Source organism: Cryptomeria japonica, chromosome 2 (assembly GCF_030272615.1).
Source record: "Cryptomeria japonica chromosome 2, Sugi_1.0, whole genome shotgun sequence".
NCBI lineage: Eukaryota > Viridiplantae > Streptophyta > Pinopsida > Cupressales > Cupressaceae > Cryptomeria > Cryptomeria japonica.
In genome coordinates this window covers 441,844,852-441,865,723 of record NC_081406.1, presented here as the reverse complement: position 1 = coordinate 441,865,723, position 20,872 = coordinate 441,844,852, and positions in this window count along the sequence as shown.

Sequence of the window (20,872 nt, the reverse complement as noted above, 5' to 3'; positions counted from 1 at the left end):
AAAGATGTGAGTAATCAAAAAGTGAATGATCTAGCAAATAGCACAGCCTTCTTAGTTAGATCCATGATAGCTCATTGCTAATGCATTTCAGCATTACTTCAATCTTCAGTAAATCCACACTCTGTTTCTTCACACAGACTTGATCTTCTCTATTAAGATCGCACATACAAAAACTCATCAACCACCACAAACCCTAATAGCTACACACCCTAATACCCTAGACATGATGTCCTTAAAAAGGAATTTGATTTCATGTTGGTCCAATAGGATTACATTGCAAGTTCCTAGGTTCAGTGTATCTAGACACATTTGGTAACATGACACAAAATCATCGTCAAAGTGTTGGTGGATGGTAACTCGTCACAAAAATATACCGTTTGATAACTCATCATAGAGTATTACCAGTTTATATAACTTTACCGATTACTAGTTGGTAACTCAGAGTAATACCGGTTTAATTATTAAACAGATTACCGGTTGACAAAAATGAAGATTGGGAAAATGATAACTACTGCTTTTAGTTCCTTTGCTCCGTTTCATTTGAGATCCTCGAACCGCTTGAGGTCTTCATGTCTCTTGAGATCGGTAAACACTTTTTGCGAAACACCGATAGTCTAAAGACTACAACATAATACCAGTTTGAAACAAATACCAGTTGAGCATAATTCATACATTCAAAAAGTGATCTCATTGCAAGTGTGTGTCCATCAATAATAATCACAACATAATCATTAAAAATGCCAACAACTAGCTCACTACCAATATTTTGCAAACTCTTCTATAAATCAGCATTTTGCTCCTTGATGGTTATCAACTCTTGCAAGTGATTAGGGACAACATGTTCTTGAGTTGCAACTTGGGTATTATATGCTGGAAATGAAGGGACAATAGCTACAACGGGTGGAACTATGGGGTTATTGGTTGTACATCAACAAAAAATGGCATTGGGGGCCTAGGTTGTATCTTCCCTGCCTAATAAGACTATTCTTAGCCCTAACAACAACATCAAATGTTGTTGGTAAAGTGTTTCCCCCCATAGACTATATCATGAGTGCAATATCATTGTTTAAAGCCTTAAGAAAAAATAGGAAAGCATAATCATTAGAAGGCTTTACCAATGCTAAAATTCATTTCCATGTCCTTTGAAACTGGTAGTTGAAGTCCATCATATGCTCATGAGGAGCTTCTTTGATGGTAGTGAGTTGCTCCACCAATGAGAGATGATCTAACTTTTCTTGAAAATGTTGGTTCAAACATTATCCTAGCTCATCCCATGTAGCTACTAAGTTCACAGGTAAACCCATGAACCATTAAAGGGATTTCCCCTTGAAAGAAGTTTCCAAAAGCCTCAAAGCTAATTTTTTTGCAACAATGTGATATACTCCACACAAGGAGGCCACATCTCTAATATTCTCTATGGTTGTTGTATGATCTTCACTAGTGAAAACTGGCAGACTCTTAAGTGCTATAGCTGGTATATCATCATGATGAACCAAATCTAATGGACTCCCCTGATCAAAAGGCAGAAATGGCTAGTTCCTATGAGCCATACTATTGCTTTAGATAGTAGCAGTTGATGTGTTTTGACTACAAGAACTTGCAAATAATTGGTTATTGTATGTCATTACAATAAGATAAGAATTAAGAATAACAGGCAAAACACCACTTGATGGATTTGGAACCTTATTAACCACTTTATCCCTTCTTTTAGGGGGTGATAGCTGGGAATGATTGACTACGGATGTAATTTTCCTAGTTTGATATTTTCTCATAAGCTAAAAGGGTGGACTGCTAAAAAAAAAAATCCAAAGACTTGAGTCGCCAGGTGTGAAAATTTTGGTATTTCTGCACACACCAAGACATTGTACGATAACCTTCTATGAACTAAAAAGTCCAACAGTCCCACCAGGTGTGCCAAAAACTATTGTCATGAGGATTTGCACATGATGCAAGTGTGAAGAACCTTGCAATCTCGTGAAACATGGTACTACTCTCAGGCTGTGGGTATCCTATTATGAAAGTAGACCTCTAGATTATAGGCTGACTTACTATTTAATCACCTAAAAATGACTTAATCTCTGAGAAAATGGATAAGAGGATATGCTGAAAAACTTAAGATTAAACTATTAAGGTGATCCACCAATGACTGAAAAATGACTTGCTTTGAAAATGAACTCACAAAAATCCAATAATGAAACAAAATGCTCACAACTCAACACTGCATACTTTGCATAAATGCCTCCTGTGAAAGGTTTCAGTCTTTTTGATATCTGTATGAAGGAAAACAAGGTAGTTTTCACAACTTCATTTACCAGATAGCATAACACAATCACTGATTTGCACTATAGTATGCTAAACTATGAACTGAACATTGAAGAAAAAAAGATAAAATGAAGGATTATTTAATAACAATCACAACTATTTCATCAAAAACATTCACAACAATATTTAGAACACATAAATAAGAGAAGGAATCGACTGTTTATTGAAAAGGAATCTTTTTCATTACAAAATCTGAATATTGCTCATGAAAATATGAAAATACTCATAAGTAATGAGTTACAAAAGTTTGAAAAACTACCACCACCGAGGTCTCCAAAAACAAGAACTAGTGAGAAAAGAGTGACAAAATGTCACTTATACAATAAGCCTCCCAAAATTTAAATTTGAATTTTGGCTCTCAAAAAGGATGTGTTGTTAGCTCTCCACCAAATCAAGGTTCAAACTAAAAGAAAAACCCTCTCCAAACTCCATAAAGAGTTGTCAAAATGAAGACAACTTCTTGGGGTCAAATGCAACAAAAAGTCCCCCAAAACTATGGATGTAACTACAAGTATCAAGCAGTTGAGTGTTTCAAAACACTCCTTGACTAAAACCCAACCCACTAGGACTCTCTGTAGTGTCATAAAATTATGACCCTAGCAATTTTCGACTGCATTAGGGTCCCCACGCATGTGAACTTGAATCCTCTAGCTTGATCAGAGACCGAAGAGTGCTTGGCTTGCAAAAATAGCTTCTTCCTTGGCCTCTGCATCATCCCATCCACATTCTACCATGGAGAAAGGGGTAGGACCTATCCCCCCTTGGATAGGAGCATGGTACCCTTGTCCTCGAAAGATAGGGGTGTGGTACCCGTATCCCTGCCCTTTTAGGGCAGAACCCTTCCTAGAGAATGCCTTGTGCATTGTGCCTCGAGTAGGAAATCTCCCTGATGTCCGCCCATGATGAAATTCAAATCTGTCAAACATGTATTTAAGGGGGTATTCTCTCTCTCATTTGCATAAGTTGGAGAGGTCAACATTCGAGAGATTCAAGTTGCATAAGCATTCAAGAGCATTCAAGCATTGTTTTCCAGTATTGAGCATTCTCAAGTCTCCCTTAAAGGCTAGGTGTTGCATTCAAGTCAAGGATTCAACCATTAAAGAGGAGATTGATTCCAACATACACTTTCATACAATCATTTCTATCAACATTTCTATTACAAACTCCCTTGAAGTGACTTACAATTCAGTCTTTCATTTACATCTACTTGCAAGTACTTTCTTTCATTACTTGGTTAATTCCAAAACTGGGGTTTGACCTAAAGGAAAACCCCCAATCCCTGTTGGTATTTTGGTATGGTTTTGTCATTGATTTCAACACCTACTAAACACTTATCAACTCTGGCACTTTGGAGAATCAGCAACATTCACCGGCAAGCAAGTGACTTATGCACAGTCACCGATATCTGGTACACTGGTAGGATATAATGTTCACCGGCACTTGGAATAGCATGGAAAACACCTGGTTATGTCAAAGACATCATTTGGACACTTTGTCTTGGAGTTTTGGTCATTGGCATATTTCGTATTTGCATATTTGTTGTTACTGGCAAATAGATCTAGGATATACACTAGCAGGTTTATCTTTTCCAGATCAGCACGACACGCTATGGAGATGTCTTATTATTATTGTAAATGCATCAAGCCAACATGTTGAATCAGTTATTGCATCGGACATTCTTTTATTTGTAAATTGATTTTATTGTAATATCCTTTAGAGTTGACCTACTAAAATTGGTCTTAGGTTATGATATAAATATAAGATCTTATTTGTAAGATCAAATGTGGAATGCGAAAAAGAATTGTGTGAAGGTATATGCGAGAATAAGTAGAGCTATACACAGAGAAATCATTTGAAGGTTGAAGGAAGGTTTTTGTGAAGACAATCAGAACTACACTAGTACTGAATCCAACATAGAAAGATGCTAATTTCAGAAGTACATCCTTATTGGATTTAACCATCCAATTGTAGTCAGTGTGACTCCTATTTGTGTTTGAGCAGTGAGCTCTAGGTGCTTGGCCTTTCTGCATGTACAGACCCCATTTGTATACACACACTATCTGTAGTAATATCATCTGATTGTTGGTAAGGTTTCCCACCGTGGTTTTTCCCCTTATAGGGTTTCCACATACAAATATTGGTGTTATGTGTTGTGGATGACTTTGTCTTTTTGTTTCATGAATTAATCTTTACCGGTATTATAATTAACTGATAAAACTGTCTACCGGCATAAAAGACTGGTTTACCGGTATTAATCATTAAAGTTGGTAAAGTTGTTTTTGGTTTGAATTTGTTAGACAACTGATTTACCCCCCCCCTCTCAGTTGTCTTCGGGACCTAACAATTGGTATCAGAGCCTAGTCCTCTTTTTGCAGAAGTTTAACAACTTGAGAAGATCCAAAGTCTACTAACTATTTCAGGAAGGACAGTCCTAAACTTGATGGAACCAACTATGGCATATGGAATATCAGAATGGAGACACATCTGAATTGCATTGGAAAGGACATCTGGGATGTTACAAAGAATAGCTATAAAACTCCTACAACCAGTCAGCCTAATCCACCAAACTTGGCTAAAGATGAAGAAAATGAGCATTTTTGATGATTATGTTGTGATTGTCATTGATGGCCACACACTTGCATTGTGATCACTTTTATATGTATGAGTTATGCTCAACCAGCAATTGTTCCCAACCAGTATGATGCATTATAGTCCTTAGACTATTGGTTTTTTGCAGAAAGTGTTTACCGATCTGAAGTGGTATGTTGACCCCAAGTGTCGTGCCCAAACTTTTGAGCACAAACAAAAACGGAACAACAAAAAAAAATTTTGACATCATGAATTCGCAACATATCCTACAATATAATAACTTTATTAGAGTTTTGTCTTATCTAGGATGTAAATAAATTCACTTACTAAGGTTAAGTTAATTAACCAACTCAATCGAGCGACTTAATGGGTGGAGATTAATTAGTGCCACGGATTAGTTAGCTAGCTCAATTTCCTTAACTAAGTTGTCGCTAATTAAAACAAGGGTTAATCGGATATCTTGACGTATTAAATCATTTCCAATCATATAATGATAATACTATTAATTAATTGATGCACATGTAAATCTATTATTTAAATCCAACCGATGAGGGTTCGAATTTCTATAATGTTATTTGCTCACTAAAACCGACAATAAGCTAAAGCCAATTCTAATCTTCCCTAAACCCTTCGTTTTGACGATTTAGTTTCGATCCGGCCAAAATCGGACTCAAGGGCTTAAGGTTCATTAATTTACAAATTTCTCCTTTTTTTTTTAAATTTTCCCCATTTACAATATAACCTAACGCCCAAATGAGTTGAGGAAAATCTATTGATTAATTAAATGAATTAATCGATTTAATGTATGGTGTATCCAACTATAATAACTCTTCATTTTTAAACCCCTTTAATTTTACTATATTAAAATTTTAATTCCCTAAAGAATAAAAAGACATATAATAATTCAATTATTAAATTAAGCCCAAATATATATTAAAATCAAAGTTTAAAATTCCAATTTAAATTTCCCATCCCTAATTAAAACTGGGATTTTATATATATATATATAAAATCCCTAAAATGCTAACCCTAACCCGAAATTGGGTTAGGGTTGCATTTCTATATAATCTCACTTGTTTTTATTTTCTTACTATTTTATGCCCTAACCCGAAATGGGTTAGGGTTTATTAAACCCCTTTTTTTAATTGATTTTTTTTTGAGTGTGAGAGATTGCAGGTACGGCAGAGGGTTTCGAAGTAGGGAGAGGCGGAAAGTTTGGTGCGGGGTTCACCCAGGCGCCACTGTGCATACACACAGTGGTGGCAGCGCAGCCCACTATGTGCACACACAATGGCGGACGGCGTAACCGCCACCCACTGTGTATACACACAGTGGCGGGCGCCGCTCACTGTGCGTAGCACAGTGGCGGCCGCGACCGCTCCACTGTGTTACACACAGTGCGGTGCCCTTCGGCGCCGCCCACTGTGTGTAGCACAGTGGCTCGGTCGTGGCCAGCGGCTCGGTGCCCGTGGTTTTGTTTTTTTTTAAATATTTCAATATTTCATTTTTTTGCGTTTTAAATTTTATATGATGTGTTTTTTTTTACATATCAAATATATATATTTATATTTATATATATATATATGTATATATATATATATGGTGCACATAATCATATATGAATATGTAAATATATATATATATATATATATATATATATATTGTATATATATATTTATATATACATATAAACACTGCTATGATCAGAACATAACATATATGTATATATATTTTTCTAATGGTATTCACAGAGTATGTTTTCAGATGCAGGAATATATATATATATATATATATATATATATATATATATATATATATATATAGGGTTAGGATTATGAAGTTTATTCTGAAATATTTTTTTTTTAACACAGCAGCATGCAATGCTTTCATATATTTTGTAACAGGGATACACAGTTCAGAATATGTCTCTTTTTTTTTTGTTGTTGCAGGGGTATGCACATATAGCAGTTTATGTATATATTTATATATATATAGGTATATATTTTTCAATATATATACTTATATATTTATAGATATATATAATTAAATGTTAAAAACCCTTATATTGTTTTGAGATTCTAACATCTAAACATTCTGATCTTAGTCTTTTAACAGCATTAAGAATAGGTCTTATTTTTCTTCTTTTTAACAGTCATACATCATACTTTCTACAGCAATGTAAAAATAAATACTAGTTCTTTTTTTTTTAACAGTCATAAAATAACAGTAATTTAAACTATGCAAGTAAATAGTGAAGCCTAATGCATTTCTTTCTTTTTTTTTTCTTTAATATTGCAGTAAATAAACAAGTTAACAGACCAGATTTAGATGTAGTCTACAGCAACATAATGCATGCTCTTTTTCTTCTTTTTTTTTGCCTAACTTACATTTACAAAAATAAACATGACAACAGAATCTTTTTTTTTTTTGAGACAGAATTTGATACAATTTACAGCAATCTAATAAATGTTCAGAATTTAAATAAAAGGTATGTTGCATACAGAATATTTGAATACTAGGGTACACATTTACAATGGGTGAAAGTAACCACAACTAGTCACTCATTCTTAGTGATGAGGACTTGAATAAAAGAATACATTTCTTAAAACAGAAATAAAAGAATCAACTTAAGCCCTTTGTTTACATTGTTTTCCTTTGTCTTGCAACAATTCATAATTTACATTTTTACTTTTCTGCATCTAAATAGGAATCTGAATCTGAATAAAAAATCTGCAACCAAACAAATCTGCAACTCCTAGATCTTTTTCCCAGCAACCTGCATATAAAACTTTAGGACTATGACCATGGGATGCTCACCTCCCAGCCTAGGCTTACCAGAAGCCACCCCCGAGCTAGGAGAATCAAGACCTAGACGGGGTTACAACCAAGCAATACAACAAACAAGGGGAAAGAAAATAACACAACAGAGACACCCTTTCCCAAGCTGAAACTCCATCACAAGATATGATGTCTTACTAGGGTGGAAGTGGACCAAGTACCCTAGGGGAGAAATCTGCTAAATAAAACTTACAGCCAACTCATGGCGCCCATGAATGCATAACCAGAATTCATCCTTAATCCCTACACCCTTATGACCCCCAAAAAGGCAACCATGCCATATTTGCACCCCTTATGACCCCCAAGTAGAAATAACACAAAAGAAAGGCAGCAAGGGTCTCATGACTAGACCCTTGAGATCACTCTCAAAAATGAGAGCCTCTCACCCTAAGGGCTGTCAAACTCCTTCCACCCCCAAGACCATCTTTCCTCCCAAGGAAAGGAGGGTCTTGAACATTCCCCAAACACAACATTACATAAAACAACAATAAACAAGAAACACATAAATTTTACAATTACAACACAACAAAGAGTTACAGCAATTTCCATTCAAACATTCTATCACATTTTTACATTTACATCAGAGGGGAAAAGATAACACCAACCTTGACCTGCCAAGGGAAATCTAAGGGAAAGCTTGATGAAGAGCTACCTAATCCTCTAATTCTTTTCTGCCATTCCTTAGCCCCCAAATCTGCTATCCCTAAACTGATTTTTCTTCCAAAATTTTTCAAAAATCTCCAAGGATGGAGAGTGGGTGATTAGCTCACTAAGCTTCCATTCTTAGCCTAAGAAGGCCTCTCTCACTCCTTCCAACCTCTTGGATAGAGTGAGGGATCCCCCATTAGATTGGTCTTCCCTAGGTCTTACACACTCCCTAACCTAGGTACCTAGAGAAGGAAAATGGAATGGGGAAGAGGGATTACTCCCTTCAAGAAGGTTATCCTACCAAGGAGGGCACTCCTATAGATGGAATTCGTCAATCTTGGGAAAACCACTTTTTTGGGTGGTTAAACAAGTGCTAAGGGAAAGACACATGGCCAATTTTGGCCTTCACCCATAGGTACCCCATGAGGCCTAATAGAAATGCTCTAAAATTGACTCTAGGAGTTGATTTGACCCTCAGAAAGTCCACCTAAAGTTAACCTACGGGTCAACTCTGAGTTGACCCTCCTTGTGGCTCACTAACCTAGATTTCTTGGTTTCCTTAAAGGTTAATTAGGAGATATAACAATTAACAAAAAATAAAACTTTCCAAAAAGGCGACAAGACAATTTGCCAACACAACATACTACATAGGTGTCAAGTGACACTACAACATAATTCCACATCACAATTACATACATGGCAATTGTCCCTTAAACAATTTAAACAATTCAATAAATACAATTTACACTCATGCAACATTTTACATTTACGAATAAAATACAATACATACGGGGTGTTGTCTCTCCAAATAGACAACCCCTGGTTTTACTAAGGCACATAGGCCTAGGCTCGATTCTCCATAATATTTCCATGGTCACATGGATAATCTCCTGCACAACTCAATTTAAACATGAGTACTTCCCAATAGCCTCATATAATATAAAATACATAATCAGAATACAATACATCCATTCTGCAAAGACTTGTCATTATAAAATACGATTGTCATAAATCAAAGCAATTCATCATAATCCTCAAAATTTGATCCATCTACAAGATATGCAAACGTATTCCTAACATTATAACAAATCCTGAAATTCAGATAATAACATACATCATCACAATATTACCCTAATCTGGAATCATATAATATTCTATAATCCACAAGGCATAGAAATGGAGCATCAAATATATATCAATATTACCAAAAATCGTGGAATCATAAAAAGTTCTATATCCATAGTGTGTCAGAACTAGCATCCAAAATAGTTCCAATATGAAAATAACTGAAGAGATAGGATGGGTCGGGGTAGGGCCTCACACCAAGTGGTTTGAGGATCTCAAGCAGTACCAAGGATCAAAGCGACAGAACACATATTTCCCAGTCTTCATTTTTGTCAAATCGGCAACCAGTATTTTGTATGAATCGGTAATACTCTGTGATAAGTTACCAACCAACATTTTGTGATGAGTTACCATCCACCGATTGTTTGACGGTGCCGACACTTTAACGGTTCTTTTTGTGTCGTGTTACAGAATATGTCTAGATGCATTGAACCTAGGAAATTGTATTGTAATTCTATTGGACCGACATGAAATCAGATTACTTTATAAGGACATCATGTCTAGGGTTTTAGGTTTTTGCTAGGGTTTAAGGTGGTTGATAAGTTAGAGAGAGTATGAATGTGTTGAAGACTGAAGTAATGTTGGAATGCATTAGGAATGAGCTATCAAGGATCTAACCAAGCAATCTGTGCTATTTGCTAGATCACTCACTTGTTGATTACTCACATGTTTGACAAGTCTGAAGCCCTTAACCAGGTAGGCCCAAAAGCCTTTTATAAATCCACTAACAAGGTGGTTCACATTTGTGGATCTAAAATCCTCTAGCAAGGTAGTCTTTAATTGGACTTATCTCCTAATAAAGATTGAGATACCTAACAGGATCTGTTCTGGTAAAGGACATTGTATGACCTTAACCGGTCTGGTTCCTATTATGCAGATAGTTACTTGTGAGTTCCATCTCACCGTGGTTTTTCCCATTTGGGTTTCCATGTCAAAATCTCTTGTGTTATGGTGTTTGTTCTTCTGTGGGTGAATGCATTATTTGTTGTTTGGTTTGCATGTGTGCTAACCGGTTTGTCTGCTAAACTATTTTACTAGTTTACTGGTAGTCTAGTAAAGTGTTTAAGTACAGTGATTTTTGGTATACTAATTCACCCCCCCCCCCCTCTTAGTATTCATCAAGAGAAGCACTTTTGAGCGCATTAATAGATCAGAAAATCATGGGATTATTAGATAGATCAACTGCTAAAGATATTTGGGATCATTTGGAAACACTGAATGAAGGATATTCCACGGTCAAAATTGCAAAACTTGAAAGCTTCCGGGTCAGGTATGAAAATCTGAAAATGGAAGAAGATGAAAGGATTTCCACTTTTATGGAAAGAGTAAATGAAATTGTTTTGGGTATTAAATGTTGTGGAGGAACCTTAAGTGAAGATGAAATTGTTTCAAAAGTTTTAAGAGGATTGCCACCGGCATATAAAATGAAGGTTACTACTATAAATGAGTTAAGAACAATGCCTAATACATCAGTAACTAGGGATACATTGATTGGAAAACATTCAGCTTTTGGAATTGATGAATTTGGTCATGTTGCTACTATAAAGACATATTTGGCTTTTAAGGCATCAACATCATCTGCACCATCATTTGACAAGTCTGATTGGAAAGCCTTTTATGCAAGAGAACTTGAGGAAAGCAGGAGAGAAAATGAAGAACTTGAAGAACTTGAAGCACTATTTGCAAGGAAAATGCCTACAGGTCCAATTGGAAGTAAGTATGAAGGTAAAGCACCCTTTAAATGCTTTAACTGTAATAAGATTGGTCATATGGCTTCTAGATGCCCTGATAGACATGCTAGACTAAGAGAAGAAGCTAAGAGAACATACAAGCCTAACCCTGAATATCATAGATATAGATTTAAGAAGAATAAAGATAAATCTTGTTATCTTGCTGATGAAGGAGTGACTGATGATTCTAATGAAGATCTGGCAGACAATGGATGGGTTTTTTTTGCTATAACAGAAGATCAACTGGCACCTATTGTTCAACCGGTAGCGCAAGCCCTAACAACTAAAGTTGAAGTTAAGGATGAATGGATCATTGATTCAAGATGCTCGCATCATTTGACTAGTGATAAAAGTAAATTCTTGAACTTTTAGGAATATAATGGAGGCTTAGTAAGATTTGGAGATGATAAAGCTTGTTTGATCAAAGGTAAAGGTACAATATCTCTTGATGGTAAGCATAATACTGATAATGTTTACTATGTTGAAGGTTTAAAGCATAATCTTTTGAGTGTTGGTCAATTAGTTGAGAAAGGATTTCAATTACAATTAGAAAAAGGAAAATACAAAATCATGAATAAAACTGGTTTGGAAATTGCAACTGGTAATCAAACTAGAGGTAATATCTTTCATTTGAGTAATAGTGAAAAGACATGCTTGATTGCACATATTGATGAAAGTTGGCTATGGCATAAGAGACTCTGTCATGTAAATTTTGATTGCATGGTAAAAATCAGTACTACTAAGGTAGTTAGAGATTTACCTAAAATTGTCAAACCTCACAATACAGTATGTAAGGAATGTCAGTTTGGAAAACAAGTTAGAGCTACTTTTAAAAGTATTCTAGAAAAATCAAATAATGCTCTTGACTTAATTCATACTGATTTATGTTGTCCAACTAGAACTAAAAGTTTGCAAGGTGATAGATATTTCATGCTAATCATTCATGACTACTCTAGAATGTGTTGGGTTACTTTTCTCAGAGAAAAATCAGAAGCACTTGGAAATTTCAAACCGTTCAAAGAAATGGAAGAGAATGAAACCGGTAAGAAAATCAAATGTCTGAGATTAGATCAAGGAGGAGAATTTGCATCTAAGGAATTTAATGCATTTTGTAAAGTGAATGGAATTAGAAGACAACTATCTTGGATGCAACTAGAAGTATGTTATCAGAAGAAAATCTACCACATGTGTATTGGAAAGAGGTAGTAAGCACAGTGGTCTATACTTTCAACAAAGTTCACATCAAAGGAGAAACCGGTAAGACCCCTCATGAACTATGGTTTGGTATTACTCCTACTCTTAAATATTTCAGAATATTTGGAAGTAAATGCTATATTAGAAGGGATGAGTATATTGGCAAATTTGATCCTAGAAGTGATGAAGGAATATTTCTTGGTTACTCATCTAAGAGAAAGGCATATAGATGTTTTAACAAGAGATTGCAGAAAATTGTTGAGAGTACAAATGTGAAGATTGATGAACAATTCAGAGGAACTTCAAGGTATATAGACTTTGAACCAGCAACAGAGATTCTAACAAATGAACCTACATTGAACCCACCGATACAGAATGAAGATCCAGTTACACCGGTATCATCTGAAAATTCCACAGTAACTGAGGAACAACAGCAAACAAAGACACCCAGGTATGTAAGACTAAATCACTCTGAAGATCAGATAATTGGGAACAAGAATAAAGGACTTATGACAAGAGGAAGACTAGAAAATGAAGAGGTATTTCTTATTTCTTAAATTGAACTATCATCAACTAATGAGGCATGTGAAGATAAACATTGGATTAAAACTATGGAAGAGGAACTAGAACAAATTGAGAAAAATAACACATGGACATTAGTTTCCTGGCCTAAAGACAAAAATGTGATTGGAACAAAGTGGGTATTCAGAAACAAACTTAATGAAGATGGTAAGGTAATCAAAAATAAAGCAAGACTAGTGTGTAAGGAATATTCTCAGAAAGAAGGAATTGATTATAATGAAACCTTTGTACCGGTAGCTAGAATTGAGGCAGTCAAATTATTTTTGGCTTTTGCAGCACACAAGAACTACAAAGTATATCAAATGGATATTAAATGTGCATTTCTAAATGGCGATCTTAAAGAAGAAGTTTACATTGAACAACCTGATGGATTTTCTTTAACAGATAACAAAGATATGGTTTGCAAGTTAAGGAAAGCTTTGTATGGGTTGAAACAAGCTCCAAGAGCTTGGTATGCAAGATTGGATAAGTATCTTTTGAAGATTGGTTTTTCTAAAGGTAATGCTGATAGCAACTTATATTATAAAGTGACAAATGATGACATCTTAGTTATAGAAGTTTTTGTTGATTATATAATCTTTGGAGGAGAAGATGGATTATGTAAAGAGTTTTCTATTGAAATGCCCCAAGAATTTGAAATGTTTGTGATTGGAGAAATAAAATTCTTTTTAGGATTACAGATTTCATAGACTGATAAAGGTATATTCTTGAGTCAATCCAAGTACTTGAAGGAGTCATTAAAGAAATTTGGGATGGAGAACTCTAAATCGGTAAGCACACCTATGACTACAAATGACAAATTATCACTGAGGAATGAATCCACACCTATTAATCCGACTAGGTACAAATTTATGATAGGAGGTTTATTGTATTTGACACAAACAAGACTTGATATCATGAATGCACTATGTATTGTTTCAATATTTCAGAGTAATCCTAGAGAAAATCATGAATCAGTAGTAAAAAGGATTTTCTGGTACTTGCAAGGCACTACAAATCTTGGATTATGGTATCCTAGAGATGAAAACTTTAAATTATGTGCATACACAGATGCAAATTGGGAAGGAGATGTGGACGATAGAAAAAGCACCATCAACAAAGCATTTTTTCTTGGAAGCAAATTAATTTCTTGGTTGAGTAAGAAACAAAGTTGTACATCTTTATCAATAGCTGAATCAGAATATGTTGCAGCAGCAACCAACTGTACACAGATACTATGGCTTAAGAAAATGTTGAAGGATATAAAGGTAAAATGCAAGGAACCTATTACTATCTATTGTGATAACACTGTAGCAATTGATATATCTAAGAATCCGGTATTACATTCTAAAACCAAACATGTTTCTATCAAACTAAATTTTCTAAGGGAAAATTTTGAAGCAAAAGAAATTAAACTTGTTTATGTGAATACTAAAGAGCAGATTGCAGATCTTTTCACTAAACCTCTACCTAAGGAGACTTTTGAATATCTCAGAGACCAACTTGGGGTCATACCCGAATCCGGTATTACATTCTAAAACCAAACATGTTTCTATCAAACTAAATTTTCTAAGGGAAAATTTTGAAGCAAAAGAAATTAAACTTGTTTATGTGAATACTAAAGAGCAGATTGCAGATCTTTTCACTAAACCTCTACCTAAGGAGACTTTTGAATATCTCAGAGACCAACTTGGGGTCATACCCCCACCGGTAGAAACTTAGAAAGTTGATGATAGTCATCAACCGACAGAATTAACAGAGAAATATTTTACTCCGGCTTTGATGGGAAGCTACTTCTCAGGGGGAGTAGTTGGTATAGTGAATTGGTTGGTATTTTGTATTTGAAAAATGGTCTTTATATTGCTTTGGCATTTTATGTCAAAGGGGGAGAGATTGTTGGCATTTTTGATGATTATGTTGTGATTGTCATTGATGGACACACACTTGCATTGAGATCACTTTTATATATATGAGTTATGCTCAACCGGAAATTGTTCCCAACCGGTATGATGCATTATAGTCCTTAGACTATTGGTGTTTTGTAGAAAGTGTTTACCGATCTGAAGCGGTATGTTGACCCCAAGCGGTTTGAGGATCTCAAGTGGTACGAAGGATCAAAGCGATAGAACACACTTTTTCCCAGTCTTCATTTTTGTCAAACCAGCAACCGGTATTTTGTATGACCTGGTAATACTCTGTGATGAGTTACCATCCACCGATTGTTTGATGGTGTCGACACTTTAATGGTGCTTTATGTGTCATGTTACAGAATATGTCTAGATGCATTGAACCTAGGAAATTGTAATGTAATCCTATTGGACCGACATGAAATCAGATTCCTTTATAAGGACATCATGTCTAGGGTTTTATGTTGTTGGTAGGGTTGGAGGTGGTTGATGAGTTAGAGAGAGTGTGAATGTGTAGAAAACTGAAGTAATGTTGGAATGCATTAGGAACGAGCTATCAAGGATCTAACCAAGCAATCTGTGCTATTTTCTAGATCACTCACTTGTTGATTACTCACATTTCGACAAGTCTAAAGCCCTTAACTGGGTAGGCCCAAAAGCCTTTTGTAAATCCTCTAACAAGGTGGTTCACATCTATGGATCTAAAATCCTCTAGCAAGGTAGTCTTTAATTGGACTTATCTCCTAACAGAGATTGAGATTCCTAACAGGATCTATTCTGGTAAAGAACATTGTATGACCTTAACCGGTCTAGTTCCTATTCTATAGATAGTTACTTGTGAGTTCCATCTCACCATGGTTTTTCCCATTTGGGTTTCCACGTCAAAATATCTTGTGTTATGGTGTTTGTGCTTCTGTGGGTGAATGCATTATTTACTATTTGGTTTGGATGTGTGCTAACCGGTTTGTCTGCTAAACTGTTTTACCGGTTTACTGTTAGTCTAGCAAAGTGTTCAAGTATAGTTATTTTTGGCATACTAATTCAACCCCCCCCTCTTAGTATTCATCAATTGGTATCAGAGCCAACCTTTCTCTAACTCTAACCACTTGGAAAGAGATATGGGGGAATACACTATGAGGGAACTTACACATCGTCTCACTCAGTCTGAGCAAGCCTATGATGATCTTATGGTCAAATATAAGGCCTCTCAAGCAAAAAGGAGAGAACATGCTGAAAAACTGATGGAGCTATCTAAAAATAGTTCCTCTGATGAAGCGAACATGGAAACCTTGATTCAAGAAGTACAAAAGCTGAATGAATCCAATTCCAACCTGAGAAAAGAATTGGAAGGACTGACTATTCGAATGTGCTTAGAGCTTGAGAACTAGAGGAAAGCTAAAGATCTGGTCAAAGACAAAGATCATGAAAAATCCAAGCTGAAGCAAGAGATCAGTGCCCTAACTGTTCAACTCCATGCAAGCAAAGTGGAAAAGGAAGACATGCAAGGAGAACTAAACATTGCCATCTCTTAGAATGAAAACCTGATGGAAACAAATGCTGCTATTTCCAAAGAACTCTCTGAGTCAAAGGAAATACTTGCTAAGTTCAACAAGAGTACTGTCAAGCTAGAGCAAAAGCTTGAATCTGTCAAACCTGTCAAGAATACTGATGGACTTGGTTATTCTGGTCATGAGGAAGGTGAGACCTCTAGTACAAATGTTGGAGCATCGAAGAAACAACCAGCATCAAAGGATAAAGGTAAGAAAAAGTTCAAACCTGTTTGCTTTAACTGCCTTAAAGAAGGACATACTACTAATGTATGTAGGAGTAAGGCTTATAATAATTTTCCTTATTCTAAATGATAAGCCTAGATCTTATAGATTCAATGGTAATTGTTATGCATGCAACAAGTTTGGGCATAGAGCATCTGAATGCAGATCTGTTATGAACAACTCTAGAAGATATCCTTAGAGGACTCAAGGAGTTGGTCCAGAACCTTTTGTGAACCGCAATCACGACCAGTTTAATGCCTTTAATCATCAGTCAAGAAGCGGTGGCTATCAAGTAGCAACTAGATGGAGAGCAAATTCTTTGATCTATCATGGTCATGGTCACTCAGCTGCAACATGCAGGAGGAAGAATGGTAACATGAATAATGGATCTTGGAGAGCACCTGGAATGGTCTGTTATCATTGCAACAAACCGGGTCACATTGCCAGATTCTATAGAACAAGAAAGAATATATCGGATGACATACCAGTCACTCCAAAAGGAAAGATTGATATTGACACTGTTCAAGTGGATATGAACAAAACCTGGAAGAAGAAACCAGCAGTGTTGCAAGAAGAACCGGTTTCTGCACCTAGTGTGGAAATAACGAAACCGGCAAACTACGTATCAAAAAATCTTAGGGGGAGAAAATGGTGAAACATTATGAACCCCCGGTTTACACTGGCAAAAGACCTTAACCAGTATGTGATACCTATCATTTGGCAGAAGACCGGAAATGGTAATAGGCAAATTAGGGTTTATGTCCTAATGGTGGAGTATTTATTACGGTGGGTGAGGAATATGTTTAAAAGGAATTTTCAAATCATTTCTCACCATCATTTTTTGAGCGAAGAAGTTTTTCTTGTGCAGAGTGAAGAAAAAGTGATTTGTGTTGCGATTCAAAGAAATCTCAAAACCCTGAAGAAGATTCAGAAGCAAATATCAAACGGTCAAGAGAAGAACTCAAAGCAGTGATTCAGCAACCGATGAAGAGGAAGGCGAAGTGGAATTTGCAAGCCCTAAATTCTCAATTTCGGAAACGTATTTCTCAAGTTTTCTGTTTTATCATGGCTTCTACATCGCATGATAGTTCTAGTGCAATTGTCGATTCTATGGATTTCATACAATGAAAATCAAAATATAATGCCTTATCTCAAGTATCGGCTAGTGTTATGGTAGAAGAAGGGATTTCGGATTATATAGATTGTAAAATTGAAGACCTAGGGTCTCTCGCAATCCATTCTCAGCTAGGTCTATTCTATGGAAAGGATAAAAAGATCAAACTGGAGTATAGCATCGTAGAGAAGAAGAAGCTTCACAATGCGGTTTACTTCCTAGAGGATTTCACAGATGACCACATTCGAATCATTCTGAGTAGAGTTCATGGTGACAAGATGTATCTTGAGAGAACACATGATATCACACCGCAATCTATTCAGGCTGTCACCGATTTCTGCAATACAGGGGAAGTGTCAGCCCTAAGGAAGGTCAGCAAGACTGAAATGTCCAAGCTCACCGGTTCAGTGAGCAACTCACGTGGCATGACCGTCAACTCAATCAAGGATGATTTGGTCAAGTATGCCTACATGGTGATAGGCTACCAGAATTTCTCTGCCAACAGAATCAATTCTGTCTCTACAATAGCAGTAAATGTCACTTACAAGATGATCAAGGAGGATGCATCATTTGATCTATGCACCTGTATGCAAAGACAACTTATGTTGAATCTTAAGTCAATCAAATAGGATAATGCACTGAGATTCAAGTTTGCACAACTACTGGTAGGGTTATTCTTCTACTTCCAAGGTTATTTCCCAGGAGTTGGAGATATTCAGTGGTCTGCCGACCAACCGGTTACCAAGAAGATCAAAGAGAGCCTGCAAGCAGTTAGAACCAGTTACCCTGATGTTCTGAACAAGTACTTTGATGAGTTCAGAAGCAAGATGAGCTTAAGGATGAGGATATCCAGTGACATTGTCAAGAAATATGAAGAGGATATCTACTTTATCATCAAAGTGGATGAATGCATAATGGAGGCTATTGAGCCCAGACAAGAAGAAGTAGAGCCTATGGGCTATGAGGTGATGTATGACATGCTGGATGGGTATGCTTCTACCCTAATCACCTCACCCCTTGATCCTAAGGCAAAGAGAACTGGCACCTATTTGGAAAGGGTTGCACCGGTTGTACAACCCTCTGAAAAGAAAGGAAAGGCAGTGCCTTTGGCATCGACACCGGTTACTGCAGCCAGTCCCAAAGTGACCAAGCAGTCACCTGTAAAGAAGAAACCGGAAGTGGCACCTGCCAAAGTTTTTGAGAGGAAGAGGAAGACAAGGAATAACTCACCAGACTCAGAAGAAACTGTGTCTAAAGAAAAACCCAAGAAGGCAAGACAAACAAAGAAAAAGACAAAGAATGAACCGGCATCATCTGCACTAGTAAATATTGACATTTCTTCCTACAAACCTTTTACACATTGTCAAAGAACTATAAAGAATATTAGGAGAAAAGTGTTGAATGATTTGATTGATTGTTTTGATGATTTCAATGATGATGAAAAGGAAGCAGTTGAACAAGAAATCATTAGGTATTTATGTGTTAATGACCGGTCAACTTCAAAAATTAGATCTAAGACACCAGATTCTTTTTACAATTCTTTAGACAATAAATGGCACATTGCCATAGAAAAGGAACAGGAAATGAGGGAGAAAATATTTGCTCAACATTTTCCTGATGTATCCAATTTAGAACTTTTCAAATTTATGAATAAATATAAAGGCCTCTTCTTCATGAGAAGAAGAAGACTCCTGTTACTAGAAGGAAAGGGTCAAGAAGTGATCAAGGATACACATGCTCATGCTCAAGAAGCCCTTAAGATGCATCAAGTGGCTTAAGGGAACAGAAAAATTAAGCGAGAACTGGAAACTGGAAAACCAGATGAGGTGTATGACAGTGAAGAAGAACCGGTCATAGAACAAATGGACCCCATTGATGTAGATGCCTTAGATGGTGAAAATGTTACTCAGGATGCACCATTTGAAGCAACGAGATAGGAGAAGCAGGCAAAACAGGTAGAAGAGCAAAAGGAAGAAGCAAAGAAGCAAGCGGAGGAGAAGAAAAAGCGAGAAGAAGAGGAGAAGAGAAAGGAAGAGAAGAAAAAGAAGAAGAAGGATGAAGAGGAAAAGAGGAAAAAGGAAGAAGAGAAGAAGAAGAAGGATGAAGAGGAAAAAGGAAGAGGAGAAGAAGAAGAAGGATGAAGAGGAAAAGAGGAAAAAGGAAGAAGAGAAGAAGAAGAAGGTTGAAGAGGAGAAGAGGAAAAAGGAAGAGGAGAAGAAGAAGAAGGATGAAGAGGAGAAGAGGAAAAAGGAAGAGGAGAAGAAGAAGAAGAAGGATGAAGAGGAGAAGGAGAAAAAGGAAGAGGAGAAGAAGCAGTAGGAAGAGGAGCAAAAGAAAAAGGACAAAGAAGAAGAGAAGCAGAGGAAAGAAGAGAAAAGGAAAACATAAGAATAGGAAAAGAAAAAGACAGAAGAGGAAAAGTTAAGAGCTACAAAGAAAGAAGAAGCGGCAAAAAGCACTCAGATGGAGACTCCAAAGGCAACCGATAGTCAAGCCAAACCAGCTGACCTCACTAGTCCTATTGACCTCTAGTCTGCAAACAAAATGGAGCTGCTAGAGAGCATTAAGGTTGCTCAAGAATGCCTTGAATTGATAAGGAGGAAGAAGGAGCAAGATGTGATCCAAGCTGCGGTGGACACTCTTACCGGTTTGTTACCCAGCACAAACCTCCCCAATACTGATTCATCACTGGCACAATTGAAGCTCCTATGCACCATAGTGGATGATCAAGTGTAGAGCCTAGAAGAGGTAGCAGAGGAAAATGCCAAGAAAGAGCATCAAAAATCTCTCAACATTTCCCTAGTAAAGAAGCTAAATGAGCTCCGGTCCGATCTCCAAAAAGCTCAAAAAGACATAAGGAATGCTCTGTATGAGAGGAATCTACTACTGAGTAAGATTTTCCAACCCCATCTCTTCTATGATGATGTGCTTGTACAGAAGCAAAAGCTACAAACTGACTTGTAGTTATACATGAGCACCTTCAAGCCGCCGTATGACTCTTTTACAGCTTATGGGAAAACCATTCACCGATTTCATATCCAGTCTACCAAAATAGAGTTGGAAATCAGCAAC